This window comes from Syngnathus floridae, chromosome 11 (genome assembly GCF_059516105.1).
Source record: "Syngnathus floridae isolate MCC-2025c chromosome 11, RoL_Sflo_1.0, whole genome shotgun sequence".
NCBI lineage: Eukaryota > Metazoa > Chordata > Actinopteri > Syngnathiformes > Syngnathidae > Syngnathus > Syngnathus floridae.
Genome location: NC_142423.1, coordinates 8444750 through 8456240, shown reverse-complemented (window position 1 = coordinate 8456240; position 11491 = coordinate 8444750). Strand labels below are relative to the sequence as shown.

Sequence of the window (11491 nt, the reverse complement as noted above, 5' to 3'; positions counted from 1 at the left end):
AGTGAAGAACGTGTAAGCGTGTCATCTGTTTGTGTGGTCACATCACGTGACGTCAGCGTTCGTGTCTTTTGAGTACGTCATTTTTTGTTTGAACAGGTCCAGCTTGACCATGTGCACTTTGATCATATGATCAAATTTGCAAAACTCTCTCACTTTGCGGATTTAAATAGTCACTTTTCTTCGCAGCATGATGCACGTCTGCATCACAGTGCAGCGTGTCGAGTTCGAATCCCCTCCATATTGTATATTCTTGCAGTCTGACCGAAATATGACCCAGTCTTAGAATAACTATTTAGTATTGAGTCCCATCTGTGCAATACTTCTTTATTGAATAAAGCACAGAGCAAACCATTCATTCAAAGGTGATCTTCATCCAGGCTGAACAACTTTTGCATGGAAAACTCTTGGTAATGTAATGAGATCCTGACTTTTCAAAGCCCATACATAATTTTTTTTTTTGTGTGTGTTTTTTTTTTGGTTTTTTTTGTTGAGTCAGTCTGGAAGGTAATATCAATACTTTATGTTCATTATTGAACGGGGGTATGCTGGTGTTGTATGCCGCAGTGCATTATATTGAAAGGTGCTTTGGATTTATGACTGGATGTTTTAAAGGAATAATCTAATAAAGAGCTTTAAGCTTGGAATCCATAAAAGTGAAGAGCAACGTGCAGGGAGAGAAAGCACAAAGAAAATGTTTGAGTTTTAATGCATACTGCAGGATAACCTGGAGTAAATTTGAATCCTTAGGTTAATGCTTTATAAAAAGAAATATAATTGTTTGTAAATTTGACAATTCACAGTTTATGTAGTGGTCAATATAAGACATTTGCATATTAATAAGGACGTGGAAAATTGAAGTCATCCTTAATCCTGGAAGCAAATGAGTATGTTAATTTGTGTTAAAAGTCACCATAGTAATAAATTGTGATGAATGTTTTTAATCCTACCATGAAGTATTTAACTAGCTATCTTGATCTTAACAGAAGTTTAATTTTAAATAGAAACACATAGGTGTGTCTCTCGCTCCTTTAAAAAAAATAATTAAAAAAATCACAATATGTCATTGTGGATGTTTTGTTTGCTTAAACAGGCGAGCTATTATGGGATCAAGAAGGTGTCTTGCGTTGGGTTTAATTAGCTAGGGGACGACTGCGTGCCATAATCATTCGCATGTTTGCAGCCATCGGACTTCAAACAAGGCACGGTCTTAATTATTTATTGCAATCAAAACAGAAGAAACCACAAACACTGTCCTGTTATGCTCGTAAATAAAGTGACTTTTGTTGTTCTTTGCGTTGCACATGTTTGAAGTCACTCGTTGGAGCTAACATCAAAAAAGCTTTTCATATGCAGAAACATGCGGGTGGTTAAAATTAAACATTACTTGTACACCTTTTTAGAACCGCAAGTATAAAAATAACTAGAGTGACACTAAAGAGAATACGTCATCTTAGGCAGATCCTTTAATAAAAAAAAAATTGCAGTTTGTCCTGTCAAACATTAGCTTGCCACTTCCATGTTTCTAGAGAATGAAGACCAAAACAACATACACTTACTGAGAACAGACCAATGCCACTATTCGAATTTCCTGGAGAAACAAATTCCTCAATCTTCACTGTTATTCATGTCCTCGCCAAAATTGAACCTATAACCCTAACCCTAACCCCTAACCCTACCCAATAAAGGTTGTCAGATAAATAAAGAACGCCCCATACAAAAATCTTGTCCTCAAACTTCTGCAAAAGCTGTATCAAACGATGGGGACACTGAGTTTGCGTATCAGTCTGTAAAGGTGTGCAGCAAAATGAGTGCTCCATTTTTTTTTTGAGAGTGTCGCCTGCACATTTTTACTTTATTGATTTTCAGCATCTCACATGAAGACTGACAGGCTTTTACTGCTTCCTGACATTGACATGTCTGCCATTCTCACACTAGAAAAGGCGCTCAGTAAATGGATGGACTAAATGTACTGTCTGTACGGCATCTATGTAGGTCACTGCCAGTCACTTGTATTTTTCATTTTGCTCAAATGAGCCTGAACTTCTTTTCACATCTATCAACCTTATCACCGTCTCCTTTTATTGCTTTTTACCTCTGCCAATTGTGAAAGTGTGAAGGCTAGTGGTATTGTTTTGATAGCTGTTTGTTACATTAAAACCACACAATCGATTCCCTTGAAATGCAGAACGCGAGATGGAACATTGGCAAATCTGAAATTTATTTTCTCTTCATTGTTGGAGTTATATTGGGAACAAAACACAGTTTGCTAACTCACAAACTAACAGTCGTTTAAGCATTTATCTGTTTTATTATGTGCAGTTGTGCCTTGAGATACAACTTTAACTTGTTTCATGACCATGTTCATAAATTAAAACACTATCAAATCATCTTTACCCATTGAAATGAACTGAAATGCCATCAATCTGTTCCAGCCTACCCTTAATAACAAAAACAGAAGGTCTTCTTGAGGTTTTTTTAAAATAAGGAACTTATCACTCTATGTATTTCATAAAAGGATGAAGTTCATGGACTTTAAAGAATGAAACCGTTTGTCCATACATCATGATTCCTTTATTGGCAGGGCCTTCTGGTGTGTGCAACTTGGCCATCGGGGGAAGTATAATCCAGTCACGAAGACACAAATGAAGATGAATTTTACTCAACTACTGTAAGTGTCCCCAGCATTATTAGTAATTTTTATCTGACGTTTGTGAGTGTCGTGATATCCATCTAGAAAGACGTGTGTGAAAATTGCTTGTATGTTTCGTAACTCATATCGACATGCGTATTAAATTGACATTTTTTTATAATCAAGGGTTGCGCAACCCTAATAAATCAATTCATTAATATCCAATTTTCAGCCATAGATGAACCCTTTAAATAAACTGTATTTGATCAACAGAAATGTTTGCGGCTGGCCAGGGTCATCGTACCTTGTCTTGCATTGTTCATTGCTCCCGATGCAAGGTCGAGTTTGTAGCTCGTCTAATTAGATGGTTCACTAATGTCACGTTGTGGTTTGACTTATTTCAAACGTCTGTAGATAACCGCGCAAAGGGAGCCCAGTGAGTCCGCATGCAGTGAAAACTTTATGCTTGTTAACTGTAATTACATGGAGGGGGGGAACTCAATTCTCAGCAGGCAAACTGTTGTGGCTATCGTTAACTGAGCTGGAAATGCTGGACTTCACACACAACTTTTGAGATTACAATTTGAACTAGATTCCAGTCCTCCTTGCATCGCCCCTGATAATGAAGATTGCCCACTGTATCACTGATTTATTATGGCACTGGAATGCAGATTTTGTAAGACAGACCACGGCACAATGAAAGGTTCATTAGTGACTTTTTTTCCTCTACAGGAAAGCTTTGACACTGATTGGGACAGACAGCATCATTAAAATACAGCTTGGCATGCAATAAGCACTGACAAATGTGGTATGGAGAAATCAGTTAATAAATCACGCTTGTTAGTGTACTTGATTGTGATTAATAATTCATTATTTTCAAAATAATCTGTTCATTTGCATCTATCAAAACACATCAATTAGCAAAGGCAATTTGGGTTTCTCGTGCAATGTAAATTGACAAAAAGCCAGATTTTACTTTTCATTAATGAAACTTTGCATGTCGTGATGACATTTGCATAATTGGACCTGCTATAATCAGCCAATTTAAATATGTTCAAGTACTTTGCTTTTTTTGTTTGAATAGGATTGTTGTCATTATCGTGAGAGTATTGCAGAGGAACGTTTATTTTTATGCATCTCACATGATGTCCTCCATCTATTATCAACCTTTTCCTATTTGTTTAGTCTTTACTCTCCTCTCGGGTGTCAGAGATCACTGCACGCCTTCTTCAGAGTGAAAAAACAAATCACACACCGCAAAGCTGCACTTTAAACCATTTCCCCAAAGGCCAAACATGAGGCAAGCCACTTGCATGAAACGGTAAAGGCTTTCATTTATTTATTTCCAATCGATTTCAAACCATCTTGAAGAGTGAATACTCTGTGAAAGACAAATGTGTTTGCATCTTGCCAATTGACTTCCACGTTGCTCTTATTTCCAAATTAAATTTCCCATCAAAGATAATGTTAAGTTAGTCCATTTAATTAGTTCCGGGTTCATAAAAGCTTACTTCTCTTCTTTACCATACACGCAGAATTAGATTTTAATACTTCACCTGCCGTGCAAGTGTAAGGAGTGGAAGAAGCACATTATAATAAAATTAAATTGCCATAAAACAGCTCACCCACAATGTCACCTGATAATGAAGCGAAGAAATATTGTCCCCCGAGTGATGTTTTTATTGCTGGAATATATAAATGCATGCCATTCAGAAAATAGGTGAAGTGTGCCAATTGTTGTCCCCCAAAAATCATGGCAATGTGATATCTAGCGTTTAGCTGTTTACTTAGCTTCTGCTAGCGAAATTATGTTCTACTCGCAATTGATATGAATTCGTTGGAGTCAACGGCCATTACTGTTTGTCGCCATATGTTGCCTATTTTGTTTTAATCAGAAAAACATGATGAAAATTCTGCATCTCTCCATTTACACAGTGCTTGTTGCCCAAATTGGTACTCGGTAAAGCTTGACTCACAAACCCATTAACAAAATCAATTGAATCGTTCATGCTCTTTTCACATTTGCATGCGTGACTTAGCCGAGTGCACTTAACCTGAAACATTTGCCATTTGAAGTCACCTCAACCCTGTATGGAATTATGGAAAGCCCAACCTTGAATGTGCGTCATCTATTTCTGGAGCGTCGACACGAGGAGAGTGTAAAGTTCACAAAGACACTTGGTTGTAATCGGGGTCATTAACGCGTATCTTTCTCTCGAGCAGCGGCCTGTGGGACAAACTTTTAACTACCCTGACCTCCTTTTGAATTCCACCAAGTCTTTCTTCTTACTTTAAATGAAGCTTTGTACAAAAGGTCCTCATTCATTACATTCATTAATTTGCCCCCACAAGTCCTTATTTATTGGATAGGGTCTTCGACCAAAGCACACTATTTATGTCTCACGATTATCACCAAGGTAGCTCTACCAAAGTAACTAAACCCCAAGAGATCCCAAGACAGACTGAACTTGTGTGTGTGTACCGTATTTTCCAGACTATAAGGCGCACCTAAAAACCTAAAATTTTCTCAAAAGCCGACAGTGCACCTTATAGTCCGGCGCGCCTTATATATGGACCAAATTCCTAAATTTAAACTGGCCCGAAGCATTGTGTCATGAAATCAATCATAATTGGCCCACTGAAGACTATGAATCATGAATCAAAAAGACTATGGATCATTATTTTGATTTATAAAGTAATTGGTTGCGTCTGAAGTTGAAATAAAAAAGATAACATGGAGAATGATTTGATTTGGATTAAAAATCTGACATGATGCATTAATGGTGCGCCTTATAGTCCGGTGCGCCTTATATAAGGACAACGTTTTAAAATCGGCCATTCATTGAAAGTGCGCCTTATAGTCCGGAAAATACGGTATACCTTATCTATCTATCTATCTATCCATCCATCCATCCATCCATCCATCCATCCATCCATCCATCCATCCATCCATCCATCCATCCAATTTTTTTTTTTCTCTGTAGTGTAAGGTAAACGTATTAGATTCCAGCATTGTATTCCTAGCTTTGTTCTTACTGGGCCACTTCGGCAAGCTCTTTCTTGCCCTACCCGTCAGTTTGAAACTGATCTGTTCTGACATGGACCCTGTTGCCCCGCGAGCCGCCTGTCAGCTGTCGACTGTCAGAACGCCATCCTGGGATTGTGGTACTGGGTCTGCCAGGCCCTCTCCTGATAGAATTGCATCTCATTTTTAAGAGCGTCCCGATCGGCTTTTGTTGAATGATTCTAATGATCTTTCTTCCTTCAGTCGGTTAGTGAGTTGTTTCAAAGTAAAAACAAAAACCTGTCGTAAGCGTTTCTGTGTCAACCTGATGGTGGACATGAAATATAAGGCTTTGGACAATGTATGGCAATATAGAATTATCATTATGATCCAATTGGATTTTTTAATTTTTTCTTATTTTTACTACTAATAACTCATATGAGTTGTTTGATGCTTTAGTTTATCCAAAACTAAAGAAAAAAAAGTTGGCCTTCACGTTCATTTTAGTACATCACACTGCCAACCCTAAAATGTTAGATTTCTGAAATGTGACCTGAAATAATTTCAGTGCATGCATGGTTGGAGGCACAGAGGCTCCTCTGGTAAATGGGTTATCTGCGGAATGGCACAGTCCTCTGCCGGCACGAGCAAAAAGCTGGATATTGCCTGTCTGATATGTGTAAAGATAGCTTGAGAGCTGCGTAACAGGTTGCAATGGCGGAGCTCCAAAAAGGAAATGATAGGGAGAAAAATGGACTAAGCCACCATCATGTCACCAATGCGCAACAACTTAGAAAACTAATCTGATATCATTTTCTACCTGGCGGGAATTGAAAATAGCAAGTCACACATGTTACACTGTGTGCACATAGTACGCTTTCAGCTCTGACATGGCCTGTCGAGGGGACATTTAATCATTTTGCCGTCTGATTTGAAATTCAAAACCTTTTCCAATATATTATAGTGGCTGATGAAAGATTGATCTGATTAAACTTTTCCCTCTGCATTTCCGGCTGAGGTGCTTTTGAGCAAGGCAGCACACCCCCGAGCATTTTAATTCCAGGACATCGAAGAGAACATAGTATTACGGAAAAGGGATTTAATAATTTCTGGTATACAAATAGTTTAATCTCTTGTGTGCCTGCCCACTCCATCAAGTGTGAAATTAAACAAGAGAGTAATCAGATTCAGTTCTGTACAGATTTTGTCCTGCCAGTTCAGCTAATTGACATGATACCGCCAACAGAACTTTTATGTAACATTTCTTCTAAGTAATTATTCACGTAACATTCGTGACGTTTTTCTTGTATATTTGCATAATTTTATGATCACATTTAGATTTTATTCTCATAATACAACTTTTCTACTATTCCTGTAATTTTTAAAATGGTGTTAACTTTTGTTAATTCGTAACGTTTTCTTTTAGTAGGATTTTATTCTCTTGACATAAGGATTTTATTTTTTTTACATATATCACATTTTCTCATGATGCGACTTAACAGTATTGTGTAATTCTTGCCTATTTATAACATTTATATCTTCAATGGTAGTTATATAATTATGCAATATTCCGCTATTTTCTATATATACATCTACATATGGAAATTGCACATACGAATAAACAAAGCTACAACTTTAATCCTGCAATACACAAAAAAGGTACACATATTTGGTTACAGTGCATTTGAGGTTCCTTCTGATCCCTACGGGGGAATGATTTAAATAGAATTATATTGCACTTATTATGCCTTTGAAAAAAAAGCTTTTATGTTTGTACACAGGAAGGAATGTGGCATTTATACCTTTTTATTGAAACAGCTTTTTACACCAAACATTGTGGTAGGAAAACATCTCACGCAAGCTGTGAAAGAGAGAAAATCTGCTACCTTGGACTGAAAGTGATGTAGCCCACCTCGTAATGTTTAGGTTTACAAAAAAGAAAAAAAAGATCTAATCATATTCATGGCTCTCTCTCTCCCCAACTCACTCAACATGACAAGTGGCAGAAACCGCCAAAGGACTGCATTAGCAAAGCTAATGTCAAGACCTTGTGTTTTGGTAAACAGACAGATAAAGGGTGGAATTATGCGTAAGTGTTTTTGCATGTTGTCATTGTTGGCAGTCTCATGCTCGGGTCTTCGCGAAGAATCAAATTCATGCTCGCACGTTTAATTGTCTCTTTGTTTATTTGTCACTCGATTGTTGCTCAGGTGCGCTTCCAGTCGGCTTGCATTTGACTCGAACTCTGGTAATGCAGTATTAGGTGCACCTTCAAAGTTTGATGAGATTCAAATCAAGGCTGCTGTCATCAAGACAATACAGTTTTTACTAACAAGCTCCCCACGTATAGTTTTTGCTCAGGAAAATGAAAGGGGCATTCATTTTCCATGATATCGATCAGTTTTGTAGCAGTCTGTAAATAAATAATTGATACTCTTTCAGTGCCAAAAATCGATCGATCTTGCGATACATGTCAGGGACAAAACTGGACACCAAATTCACTGCGCGGATTATCCTTTTGAAGGCTTTACAAAATCAAACACTGTGTTGCGTTCTCTTCCCAGGATCTTTTTCAAAGCAAATTTGTTTTGCTCTTTATTCGCTACAGTGACCGATTTTCAACAAAATAGGCCTACTCAAATGTACAAAGGAACTAGGCAGAGCATCTCGTTTCTCACACATTTTGAGCATTAAAGAACATTTATTGATTTGTTCCCAAGCTATTTGTGCTACTTAAAAACAAAAAACAGATGGCCTCATGTACAACCATGGGGAAATGGTTGCGTCTCGGACACCAGTCTGACCTCTATATTATCGGACAATTTAATCCACAGGCCATTTATTTTTTCGGATTTATTCCATAGTTCAGTGCCGGTTGATACGTTTTAAGGTCAAAATGGCATCAAAAGTTTTCGAGGATAAGAATATGACCCCGCCAGCCAACACTTTAGCGTCAACTCACTTTTGAGTCTTAACACTTACCATCTCAATGCGTTTACATGCCGACCCAAAGTTAGCAAGTCACATGACACCCAACTGGAAAGTTCGTAGAGTTCATTGAACAGCAGCCTGCAAATGGCGTACTGCTGTGAAAAACAATATAGCAACAGTGACCATCACACCAGGCCATGTTTGACCTGCAGTCGTAGGAGGATATGAGGAGGAAGAAGAATAGGAGCAAGAGGAGGCGCCGTTGCCTGAAGCAGTGGGTCATCCGTCAAACCAGGAAGAGAGACTGGCCTCGACAGAGAGAAGCTGCGACCGGCTCTCTCTGTAGCTGCACGACAGGACCTGAAGCGAGCCGGTCACTCCCTGCAGGGCCAGCACCGACATGTTGCACCAAGGTCCAGACTGTCCTGCTGGGCCTGCCGGGCCGGATGGGCCACAGGTCGGAGGGGGGCGAGCTGACGGCAGACAGTGATCTCCCCTAAAGGGAGTCGGGACCACAAACAATTGTCGAAAGTCATTAGGGAGAAGTTTGGACATGTGTGCTGATTCAAAAACACACTTTGTGTTATTTTCACAAAGGATCTTGTCTTATATGGAGTCTTCTGCATGCTCTCTATTTGGTCGGAAGTAACTAAGTACATTACAGATACTTTGTTACTAGTATTTTCATTCCGTTTGGTCTTTTGGTTTCATTTTAATCATAAACTGGGATAATTAATGACTGATCCAACAGATGCTGATACTTTCTTCTCCAGACTTTAGTTCTGGTTTCTATGGTGTCCTCGGTCTCCCCTTGAATAGAATGGGTCTCCCGAACTTGGCTGACAGCTTCATGCTGAGAAGTAAATACAGGAGAGCCTCATTAGCGCCTTTTTCTGACTGATGTGTTCAATGATGCATGGCTTTTGCACTTTCTCGCTGTATTGTTCTGATGTGAATATACGATCGTCTAGAAACGGGACAAGTAGAGCTGTCTTGATCCACTGATTGACGTTTTTATACCATATATATCATAAATCATTTTGCTCCTCCTTTCTGGAGTATGCCTTTTCCATTATATGTTAGCATTAAGGTAGTGCCTATTCCGCAAAGTTATGCAATTTATAATTCAGTTTGTTTTGTTTTGTTTGACCATAAACTTCATATGGGAATCGCAATTAACAGCTCGTATCTGAAAATTTTGCGAGCAACTCGACCAGAAAATCAGCTGAGTGACCGCTCGTATTTCAAAACTGTTAAGCCAGTCGGAGATCGTTGTTCGTAATCATGTGGATAACATCTTGTGTTGGTTAAGTGATATTGAAATTTGTTTCTAGTTTTATTCTGACATGTTTCTATTTCTTTTTGTTAAATTCCCTTTAGTTTTACATGGTAGTGAGGCTGCAATTGATTAGCTGTCATATTCTTTTAATTTGTAAGCAGTGTCTTATGTGTGCTATGTTAGTGATTATTATTTTTTTTTTTTTTGTGACAGTTAATTGAGGCAACCCTAACCCCAAAACAGCTCAATCTGAAATATGCTCATATATTACTAAGCAACAATGTATCACATAATGTTGTCGTATGAGTGGAAAAAAATAACTCAGCTCGTTCCATTGATCAATGTTCATGTAATTTGTTAGCGTGTGAGCCCATGCTGAAGCAAGCAATTTCCTGACCACATGCACGCACACAACACAACACACACACATACACACAGCGTAATTGTCCTGTCCACAAAGGGATTTCTTCACCTAATAGGCTTGCACTGTCCCAAATGTTTTTTGTAATACCATTAATCCCGAATCGGATAATGTTCCATAACGGTACTTGACATGATTCCGGAGCGACCTGACCTTAAAAAGAAAAGTATCATGCTAATTATTGCACTTTTTTTCCTGCTATCAGTAAATCGACGAAATAAAAGCTTGAAATGATCACTGGCAGCTTTCGTCCCAAAAAATGCACGCGTATCTTCAACATTTGATTGCTCAAATGTACAAGTTTTGCAAGCTTGACTAATCCCTTTGATTCAATCTCTGGTTGCACAGTACATACTCGTTTTTGAAAAACTAGTATCGGATTTCTAAACTCACCCACTCACACAACAGTAGGAGGCTGCTGCCATGCAAGATGCTGCCAGGTCCACTGGGATCAAATTGGGGTTCCAATGTCTTGCTCAAGGACTCTTTGACATGTTCACCAGGGTTGAAGATCGAACTCACCCACAACCTTCAATTCGGGAGACAACCACTCTTCCACTCATCCACACCGCCCCTAATTTCATTGTGAGTCGAAAAAAGTAATACAATACTTTTATAGATGGTACTGAGAGCATTATGTTTGATTACAGCTTAACAACATGGAGAAGGTCATCTAATATTAGGTTTAAAGCTCTGAAACACAAGAGGGCAAGCATAGGAGCAAGAGGTGAACGGTGGAAGAAAAACAGCATCAGGACTGGTAATGAAAAGACAAATTATGGCCCAGCTAGCAGAGCGGGCCTTCAGGTCCATTAGCCTTTTTTTAATTGGGCGAGAAGACCTGAGAAACCAAGGTCCAGAAAGCAGAGAGATGGTTTCGGGTGTCGAGTTATTCCTGTAAAACATTAGTGAGCGATCCCCTCTCTGCCGGTATGAGACTTTAGACCACAGACGGCGGCCCTCCTTTCATCATTAACCTTTGACTCTCTCTGAAATGACTGCATAATCGAGGAAGGTAATCTTTCGCTCTGCTTAGAAGACCTTCTGCACTGCATTTAGTTCATCAGTTTCTCCTCTCCATGATAAAAAAAAAAGTAATTTCTTCCACGCAGAAAGATAAGACCCGGCAGTAACCCTTTCATTTTCTGCTTGGAGACATTTAGCACCTCAAATATTTATTGTTATTATCACTGAGTCAGCGATGAATGAGTATTAGAGTTACAGCAA

General features: G+C 38.7%; 1 protein-coding gene across 6 annotated transcripts in view; it reads left to right on the top strand.

Annotated features, from left to right (window-relative positions):
* The window catches only part of LOC148390864 (receptor-type tyrosine-protein phosphatase gamma-like), a 145545-nt gene that overhangs the window by 118 nt on the left and 133936 nt on the right, over window positions 1-11491 (top strand). For 4 of the 6 annotated variants that reach the window (XM_088389134.1, XM_088389133.1, XM_088389131.1 and 1 more), the window contains exons 1-2: window positions 103-407; window positions 2582-2668. The gene's annotated coding sequence lies outside the window, so the exon portion shown is untranslated. Of the gene's footprint in view, window positions 1-102; window positions 408-2581; window positions 2669-11491 lie in introns of those variants that run through there. The other 2 variants (XM_088389135.1, XM_088389132.1) reach the window with 1 other exon arrangement.